The sequence below is a fragment of the Neofelis nebulosa genome, chromosome 8 (assembly GCF_028018385.1).
Source record: "Neofelis nebulosa isolate mNeoNeb1 chromosome 8, mNeoNeb1.pri, whole genome shotgun sequence".
Classification (NCBI taxonomy): domain Eukaryota; kingdom Metazoa; phylum Chordata; class Mammalia; order Carnivora; family Felidae; genus Neofelis; species Neofelis nebulosa.
In genome coordinates this window covers 89430343-89440784 of record NC_080789.1, presented here as the reverse complement: position 1 = coordinate 89440784, position 10442 = coordinate 89430343, and positions in this window count along the sequence as shown.

Genomic DNA, 10442 nt, shown 5'->3' with positions numbered 1-10442 from the left:
TAAAATATATTTGGAATTTTAATTTTTGATGCATAATTTAAATGAGATTTAGCATTTTTATCTCATATATTTAAGTGCTTAGATTTTATCACAGTATTTTGCCCTTCACCCTGTCCTGTTTAGTATTTTGATTTTTGACTTGGTTAATGCAAAGGATGGCTGAGAGCTGGAGAGGATGGCTGACATCTCAAATGGCAAAATAAGCACACAAAATTCATACTAGGCAGGAATCAATATTTTGTAATGTAACAAGAATAAATACAAAGTCCATCAGTTAGTCTAAAGTTAACAGGAATATAGTGGAGAGTTTTAACTTTACAGATAAATGTTGAAAAATACCTTCGGGTTTTAGTGAACCACAAGTTTCAGAGTAGCCAAATGACACTAACAAATTAAAACTAAGAGAAATGAACTTAGGTCAAGAATGGTTGTATGAGGGGCGCCTGGGTGGCTCAGTCAGTTAAGCGTCCGACTTCGGCTCAGGTCATGATCTCACAGTCCGTGGGTTCGAGCCCCGCGTCAGGCTCTGTGCTGACAGCTCAGAGCCTGGAGCCTGTTTCGGATTCTGTGTCTCCTTCTCTCTGTGACCCTCCCCCATTCATGCTCTGTCTCTCTCTGTCTCAAAAATAAATAAATGTTAACAAAAAAAAAATTAAAAAAAAAAAAAAAAAAAGAATGGTTGTATGAGACCCTCGGCTTCCTGGTGTCTCCTGTCCTGTGCTAGGACCTGAGTGCCACAGGGGCATTCTGAATCTAGAGTCCATCAGGGCGAGATGGGGAGAGAGGATGTAGGAGGCCTTCCAGGGTGTAGACCAGCGCAGATGAGAGAGGGATTGGTAAGACCCGGCCTCTGAGGGAGAGTTTGGGTCACTACACATGCTTGGTCCAAAGAAGAATAGACTTAATGAAGACTAAACTATGTGCAAACAGTTGAAGCTATTATTTAGGAATGGAGATGAATTTATTTTTCACTGTTCTGAAGAAACTAGAGGTGGAAGTAATAGGAAATTTCATATTATTTCAGTAAAAGAAACTTTCCCCCAAAAGGACAACACTGGGACTGTCTACCTTACAGTTACTGAGTTCCTTGACATTTGAAGTATACAAGTAGGAACTAAATCTTTAAGGAATCATATGTAGAGGGGAACTTGGTTCTTATGAATTCCCAAGACCCTAACTTCTTCATGATTTGTTAATTTTTCTGGGCATTTTGGAAGGCATATTTTATTATTGTGTTCAACTGCTCATAATAGCATTCTGAAATTAATCAGTATTCCATCTGGCAAAAGAGTAACAGAATTGTGAACTACTCAAGGCCAAAAAGTGTATAACAAATGATAGAGATTTTTGTCTTGAGATTCCTCTATTTAGTCCAGTGTACAATGCATATTTCTGCTAGTGATTATTCTCACTAGCAACATTGTAATTTATAGAACTGGGTGGAAATTATGAAATAGGGAGAAAGAAAGAGAACTCAAAAATGTTAGGATCCACATGAATTTTAATGATTTATTAGCATATGCACAAAGCTTGAATGTTAAATAAGGCAAGCAAGTTGATTGATTTGAGGCAAACTTCCAAAGGGGCGAAAATGTTACTTTCTCTCTCTCCTTCAGTAACATCTGTTATGTAGTGGAGATTCCAGAGAAGAAGTGGGAGGGGCTGAGTCTGCACCATTGACATGGAGGAAGTAGGCTACTTAGGAATCAAGAACAGAGGATGGAAGGATGCTCCAACATGGTGAGCATGAATAGATTTTGGTCCTTTTGAGAAAGAACGTGGGCTGAATTTCTGTGGCCCCTGCAATTGGTGGGGTGTTGGAGCTGGGAAGAATCACCCATGGAGCCTAAGGATGTGGAAGGAGAGAAGTAGTGAAAACCCTTCCTCCAAGAGAATGTCAGGGAAGGATCATCTGAAGGGTGAAGGATCAAGGCCTTGGTTGCACAGATGGGGGCAGCTCAGGAGGTGGCAGTGGATAAGCTTGCTTGGTAGGAATAACTATAAGGAAAATGCGTGAGTGGAGGTATTAGCAGGTGGAGAATCTCAGACCTAAGCTGTATATGGTGGTGTTTCTGACCACTGAAAATAGAATTAAAGAAAACTTGGGAATCTTGAGCTTCATGAGGATCTGTTGGGGAGCAGGTAGTCCCTAGAAGAGAAGGAGTAACAGGGCAGTCCTATAGTTGGTTGACCAACAGCTGTCAGGCAGCACTGTGTGTGTGTGTATGGGGGGGGGGGGTACCCTTTAGAAGGATTGCTTAAGGAGTACCTGTAAACAAAACAAAACAAACATTATGAAAACAATAGAGCAAGTATTCTCCTATCAATGTTCTTGAGGAAGTGTCCCCATCTCCGTTATCACCCAGGCATCTCCATTAACATCGCTCCATTCCCCAAATCTGTCCTTATCGCAAGCCTGCTGTTTATCAATTCCTTTTGCCACTCTCAGATTTCGGCCACATCCTCTCTTGACAGGATTGTTGCCATGACTTCTAATTGATCCTTTTTAATTTATTCTCTACCCTGAAGCCAAAGTAATCTTTTAAAAAAGCAAAACAGATCATGCCCTCCTCATTCTTAATGTGCTTCACTGGTTTCTGTTTTCTTCTGAGAGTAAAGACTAAAGGCCTCACCATGGCCTCCAAGACCTAATGTAATCTGGCATCTCTATTCTTGCACTTCATTAGTGCTCCTCTTTTATTCTCTGCCTCCTCCTACAGTAACTGCTGTAGGAACAGCACAGGTTGGATTCAACTAGAGGACATGGAGAGATTTGGAAAGAGGGAAGACCTTATAGAAATGTGGAAATACAAGATGAGAGAGATCATGAGACAGTATTCCTGCAGCTTAAAGAAGGGGAAGGGCCAGCAGTACAACTACAAATAAGAAACATGGGATTCCTTCAGGGTTTGGCTCTTCATTAAAGCCCAATTTCAGTATTAGTTGCTTTCACCCTAGGTTTTCACTGAAAATTCTATGAGGCCCTGCCTGTTCCCAAAGATTATGAGATTCCTTTTATGACCCTGGTGAGATTCTACAGAGTAAAGAGTTGATCAGAGGTAAACGTCCCTCATGAATTTTCGCCAGAATTGATTTTTTGGAAACCAAAGTTGCTCACAGTGGCATTCAGGTAAATGATAGGAGAACCAGAAATTCAGCATTCTTTTTGGAGAGTTGTGAGTGAACAAGTTTAATTTATCTGAACTTGGAAAGAAAGTTTAGTGTTTGAGGATATCTGTGAAAGGATAATTGGATGGATTTCCTTATTGTTTAAAATAACACTAGCTGCAGTAATAGAAAAATCCTGAAATCTCAGTGGATTTAGTACAATAGGAATGTGTTTCTTGCTCACACAAAGTCCAAATCAAATGTTTTTGGGTGGCTTTACATGCTGTGATTCAGTGACTCAGGCTTATTTCATCCTATGTCTTTTCCATCCCCCTCCAGACCTTGGAGTCCTACAATTTCAGCCAGAAAATGGAGAGTGCTGGGAAAACATATTTGCTATTTAACCACTTCAGCATGGAAGTGATTGATTTTGGCATGCACTGTATTGGTCAGGCCCAGTCACATGGCCCCATCTAAATACAAAGGGCCCTGGTTAGGCAAATGCTTTCTGAAAACAACTCAACACTGGGAAAGAAGAACATACATCTTTAATAGAGATCTGGCTATCTTTGCTATGGACAGGGAATGAAAAATCATGTTTCATGTGTTACTTCTATCGATTATCTTACATATTGTTTTGTCCCTTAGCAATTAGTACTAATTTTTGGTGTATTTGTTGAACAAATCTAAAAACACCTGAACTCTCTCTAACAGGAAGGGAGAGGCTCTAAGACTTTCCTTTATGACACAGTTTGCTCCATACAGTTTTTATCTACTGGATAAGGAAGGCTTCCATTTTTCTCATTGTGGTAATTGATGAGAATCTCATTTGCTTGAGATCTGCCTTGTCCTTCTGCGTTGACCCAAGTTCACTGACTTACAACATTTTGTAGTTGTCATACACATAGTGCAGGGGCTTGGTGGAGATACTGTTTACAAATAGAGATTTGTGTGTGTGAATATTTTATAGGAGAAGGTAATGCTGTTGAGTATATAGTCTTCTTTTCTCTTATACCTGAAAAAAGACAATTTTATTTCTGTAATCCACCTAATATGGGCAGAAAGAATGTTAAATAAAATGCTTTAGGTTGGGGATGCCTGGGCGGCTCAGCTGGTTAAGCGACTGACTTGATTTTGGCTCAGGTCATGATCTCATGGTTCATGAGATAGAGCCTGTGTCAGGCTCTGAGCTGATAGCGTGGAGACTGCTTGGATCTCTCTCTCTCTCTCTCTCTCTCTCTCTCTCTTTCTGCCCCTCCCTCCTCTCAAAATAAATAAACATTAAAAAATAAAATGTTTCAGGTTGAAGTAGAAGTTAAGAATGCATAGGGGAAATTTTGGTATTCTATTAAGAAAGAACTGTCTTCCAATACAGGAGGCAGACCAGAGAAAGTGAGTGGTTTCTACAGGGAAGATTAGGAGGATAGCTACTCTTGGTGGATGCAGAACCTGTGAGTTTATCTTCTGACTTTCATTGTTCCCTTTCTCCAGAACATCCAATTAAATAGACAAAAAAAACTTTAAGAAAACACCTCTTCCTTCACCAGTACCCAGAAGGACCAGCTCAAACAGCCATTTGTCTTTCTGTCTTTCTCTGACACTGTCTTAGTTCTTCATATATGAGCTATTGGAGGAAGAGAGAAAAGCAATAAATTAAGAAAAGCAAATGAGTTTTCTGTGACTAATGTTTGGGGATGGGGGAGAAGGAGGGAACAGGGTGTCCACTAAGAAGGAAAGTTAAGAAATACTGATTCGTGAATTGAAATTTTATTTAATCCTATGTACCTATCTAGGATGACATTTTAATGACTGATGCAAATTCCAATAATGCTTTTCTGAGATATTTTTCTCAAATTAGAAACAGGCAAAAGGATCTTATCCTACTGTCGGGACCTACTTTCACATTTAGCTCAGTCTTGTGGAGGTTGTATATTTGCCATAATATATAAGTGAGCAGAACAAAAGACTGTCCCTGAGATGTAAAAATTGCAAGATTAGGCTGTGACATCAAGATGGTTCTATGTGAATTCAAAGGCTGTATTTCTTTTGATACAAGGTATATCTGCTGAGAGGAAGTCATCAGGGTGTTGTATGTACTCTCTGAGAGTTTTATTATTCTTGAGAACACAGAACTAGAGCCAAGTAGTAGGAATTAGCAATAGGCACATGTTTATAATTATTGATGGCTAAACAAATGGAAACATTGAAAGTTGTCTCAGAATGGAATAGGTCATCTTATATTTTGGAGTTCTCCATTATGCTGTACAATGGCCAGGGATTAAATATTTGTGTTGGGATTTGAACTAGATGACTTCTGAGAGACTGAATATGCAAACAGACAATGGCCAGGCCATGTATAAAAAATTGAACTCTAGTTCACAGCCTGAAGCAACCAGCCCAAGAAATGAAGACATTATCTATAATGATGAGCTCAGGAAGGAAGCCTGCTTTCTGTAAGTCAGATTTGTAAGAAGTCAGACCCCTGTATTAAGCAATAGTAACTCCTATAATAATCAACAAGTCCCAACAGCTGGGACTTGATTAGTAACTGACAACTTCCCTAAATTTTGTCTCCTCTTCCAACTTAGGACCAACTGGAGAAAGCTCACTATGTACCCCTAACTAATCACGTAGAATACTTACAACTTTCCCATGCCCACAGCCTCTTATTAGGGCATATATGAAAGTCTCTTTTTTCTATTAAAAAGCTTTCCTCCTCCTCTGACTGCCTTTGGGTCTTTGCCAAAACACAAGTGATGATGGATGACTCCCTTGCTATAGGAAGCTCTGAGAGATAGCTTTTGCTTATTCCCATTTGGGTGGTCTTCATTTGTTTTCACACTTCTAGTGATTTTCTGAGTTAGATTCTAAAACTCTGAGTAAAGGAAATCCTAATAACAAATCAATATACCACTTGCCCTTTCCAACTTCTCAGTATTGTCATTACATCACTATTTTCAGGTTTTCATGCTCACAGCCCTGGAGGCACTGGTGGCGGTGGGAAGAGCCCAGGTCTGGGGTGAATGCCTGGGTGTGGCTTTTGGCTTGAACACTTCCTGTCTGTGTGACTCCGACCATGCCTCCAAGACTCTCTTCCCATTGTTAAAATGGCAGCAGGACTGCCTCATAGTGTTGCTTTTTAGATGATATCAAATGTAATATATGGAAGAATATAAGTCAGTGCTTAAAAAGCTTTAAAAAATTGTATTTGGGGTGCCTGGGTGGCTCCATCAGTTAAGCGTCTGACTCTTGATTTCGATTCAGGTCATGAACTCACAGTTTCTGAGTTCAAGCCCCACCTTGGGCTCAGTGCTTACAGCCTGGAGCCTGTCTAGGATCCTCTGTCTCCCTCTGTCTCTGCCCCGCCCCTGCTCGCTCACTTGGTCTGTCTCTTTCAAAATAAATTTAAAAAATTGTGGTTGTTTTCAGTTTCACAGAACACATACTCACATAGCATTTCCATACACCAGTTACTATTCTAAGTACTTGACAAATAATAATTCAGTTTTTAAAACATCCCTATGTAGTTTGTATTAATATAATTTTCATTTTAAAGGTGAGGGAACTGAAGCTTGGAGCGATGAAGGAACTTTCCAAAAGTGACACAAGTGATGAGTGTTTTGTGCTAGACTAGGGATACAGTTTTCTCTTTGTTTTTCTCATACCTTGTTCATTATAAGTTCTCAGATTATTAATGGAATACATACCTTGCCTCCACCACTTTCTTTTTATTTAGGCACAGTTTTGGCCCAGATTCTACCAACCTCTCACTTATATAGCCACCACATTCTAAGTTGCACTCCTCATTTATAGTCTCTTTCATCAGATGACAATAAAAATAAGATTTTTTAGTTTAATTATAGGTAACTTATCAGATACTCCCCAATACTACTCAGTTGCCCTTGTTATCAAATTCTAAAACGTGTGCCCCTAAAGCATCTAATAATTACAACTAAAAATGCATTGTGTGTGAATTATGTGCTAGGCTTTGTGCTAAGCACGTTATATGGATGAACTCATTTAATATCCACTGAGTAGGTGCTATATATGAGTCCCATGTTTCAGATGAGGAAATTGAGACTGAGAGGGCCCAGATGGTGAAATACTGGCCAGTAGATTTAGGATGAGTCTATAAAATTTCAAGAGTCCAGGCTCCTCACTTCTATGTCCTTTTTCCCTCATTGCCATTTACTCTTCTCTGGGTTAATTTTGTGTAAAGCTACTTATTTTATTTCCCATTCCACTCTTTTAAGGCTGGTTGGGATGTATTATGTTTCATTCTTGAGTTCCTCCTTCTCAATCCCTTTTCCCTCTTCTCACTCAAATCAAATCCTTGACCTCCAAAACGTGGCTCTTATCTCAGCTGTCTTGTGAATGAATTCTTCCCAGGGTAATGCTTCATGTGTATGTTCAGTGTTGCTTTGATGCATTCTTTTCCAGTGTTTTGTCATTTAATTTACATCTGAACCTTCTGTAGGCATTCTGTTTATTTTCTTTGGTTTCTCTTCTCATTAATCTGTACCAGATAGAAAATAGTAGGAACATCAGGAAAACCTTTGTCAAGCAGGGGAATATTTTCATGAGTCCTTGTAGTTCTGAATTCTACATTCTAAATTCATACGTATTCCTGATAGTCAACAATTGAAATATTTGTATAACAGATGATGTGAAAGCACTGTCATTAATTTCTACGAATTCTTTTCCCTGTGTGAGAGGAAAACAAAAAGTTGGCTTCCTTTTTGACTAGGTTCATGTCTTTATCTTTTTTGTTGCCTGTACTTTGGTACTTGACTAGGAAAAGAGTACACTATTATATACTCTGGCAATCATAGCCCATTCCTTTTATTTTGCCTTTGCCTTTCCCATATATTCTAATCACAGTGTTTCTATAAGCTGCATAGAGTCACATTTATTTATACACAGCCTCATGATCACCTAAGTATGCCATTTATTGATATATAGTTCTATAAAAACAGAACTGCTCTCACGGATCCATGGATGCGCAGTCATTGGATGAAGGAGGAAGTGGCCAGTAAGATGACAAGATGCATGGTTTAGTAAAGGAAAGAGAGTTAGAGCAGGTCCAAAGGAGCCTACTTCTTTCTCTCCCTTCTCTTAGCATCAAGTCCTCCTTTGGCCCCCACATTTTATTGTTTCAACTTAATATCAACTTCATTCTAGTCTGTTTTGTATCAAAATTCTCTGTACATCTCTCTCTCTCTTATGGTTTTATAGGTATATGCTGTCCAATATGATGGCCACTAGCCACATGTGACCACTGAGCACTTGGAATTTGGCTTATTAAACTGAATATACTGGGAGCCTAAAGCACGTTCCAAATTTTCGAAAGTTGATAAGAAAAAAAGAGTGTAAAATATCTCATTAATTTTTATTTTCAGCATGTTGATAATATTTTTGATATGTGTAGTTTAAAAATATATTATTCAAAATTTTACCTATTTCTATTTACTTTTTAAATATAGCTGCTAGAAATATTAAAACTACACATTTACTCTTAAGGATACTTTAAACTCTTTTGGAAAGGATTTTGAGGACCTTCCAGAGCATATGTTCAGTGGACAGAGTGACACCATCATTAAGACCATCCCTTTAATTAAAAAAAAAAAAAAAAAAGAAGTCCACATTTGCTTTCACTTGTGGCTGTCATTATATTTTGATTGGATAGAGCCGTTACAGATGGCAGTGACTGTATAATTTTCAAACACATAAAATGTTACATCGTATTTTCAGGCAGTTGAAGATAAATAGTTGTTGAAATTGAGAAAGTAGATTGGGAGCTTGGTGAAAATAAATGAGTGAATGGGTGATAAGTAACTCAAAGGGTTTGATTAATTCACAGAGCTAAAATGTCCTGCCAGACACTCAAAAATGTAGGTATTATTAGACACGCTGAAAACAAGGAGGCAGGAACCTCATTACAAACAAATGAGTGTGATGATGAAGGCATTCTTAAGATAGTCAGTAAACATTTATTGAGGCCCTATCAGATGCCAGGTCCTGTTTAAGCAACGGAGGTACAAAAATGATTCTGCTAGTGTACTGTATCCACGCTCCAGGAGCTAGAGCGAAGGCAGAAATGCATACAATAAGTTATCATCCAGTGTGGTACTTAGAGCAGATGACATTTGCCATAATGCCATATACAGAATACAATGGAGTAAGTGAACCAACGTTTAGAAAAAACTAGGGCAGCCAAATGGCAATGAGATGGGAGTTTAATCATGTGATTGGGAAATGAGACCCCCACAGAGGTTGTCCTGAAGTTCTTATCATTTGTTTTGCTTGGAATATTTCCATGGGCAACAGGCTTAAACAGAAGGGAGTTCTGGAAGTATTATCTGTGAGAGTTTGTAACTGTTTATCAGTCGCACTTCTGGCAACAGAAAATGTGTTAAGTGTGGGTGACTGTGCATTTTAAGCATTGGCTGAACTGCTCACTGCCTAACAACAGCAAAACAAGTACCTCTAAGATATACCAGGCATTCCCTCTGCATGCTTTGTGTGGGTTTGTGTGTTTTTGTTCGGGAGAAGAACCAATTTTGAAGTTAAAGCAGGCTCACCAGCATGTTCTGGGTGATGGCCAGGCATGTAGGTAACCATAGTTACTGCACCCCTGTTGTATTTCCCAGCCCCCAAGGTGATGTCCTCAATTGTGTACCAGGCAACAACTGTACCATTATCTCATTTGGTTTTGTGCCCTTTCTAAATGTAACCTTTCCTTCGGTAACATTTCCAAACTTGTTCATGTGATACTCATTAAAGTCACACGGCTAACATTTCTCCCTACTTCATTTGTGAAAACTAGATAGAGAAAATCACTTTGCCTTCTTTCAGAAGAGATATAAAACCAACATCTGGACCACTTGTGGCTATTGAAGAGGCTCTGTGGTCTCCTGCTAGGGTGCTAGCCATCTGTGGTCTCATGTTATTGGCTGCACTCTCCTGGCAAATCAAAACATTGCCTAAATTATGCTCACACAGAGTTTTTCTTTGAACTCACAGTTCTGAATTCTATAAAAATGATACGATTATCCCCATTTAACAAAATAAGAAATGGAGATCCAGAGACATGAAATACTGGCCTGTTTTTGCCCAGATGAGTTGTAAATTTCTAATTTGATCTCAGAATTTGGGATACTAAAGCTAATGCCTTCCTCCTATACCATGCAGCCACTTGCTAATTGAGGGTGTAGGAGGGCTTGTTAGATTAAATCTTGACTTATGTCAACTATGACATTCATTTTCTTAGAGACTGAGTATGTCACTTAGCTTTCCACATGCCTTCAAAAGGAGAAAACAAGTTGCTCCTTTTG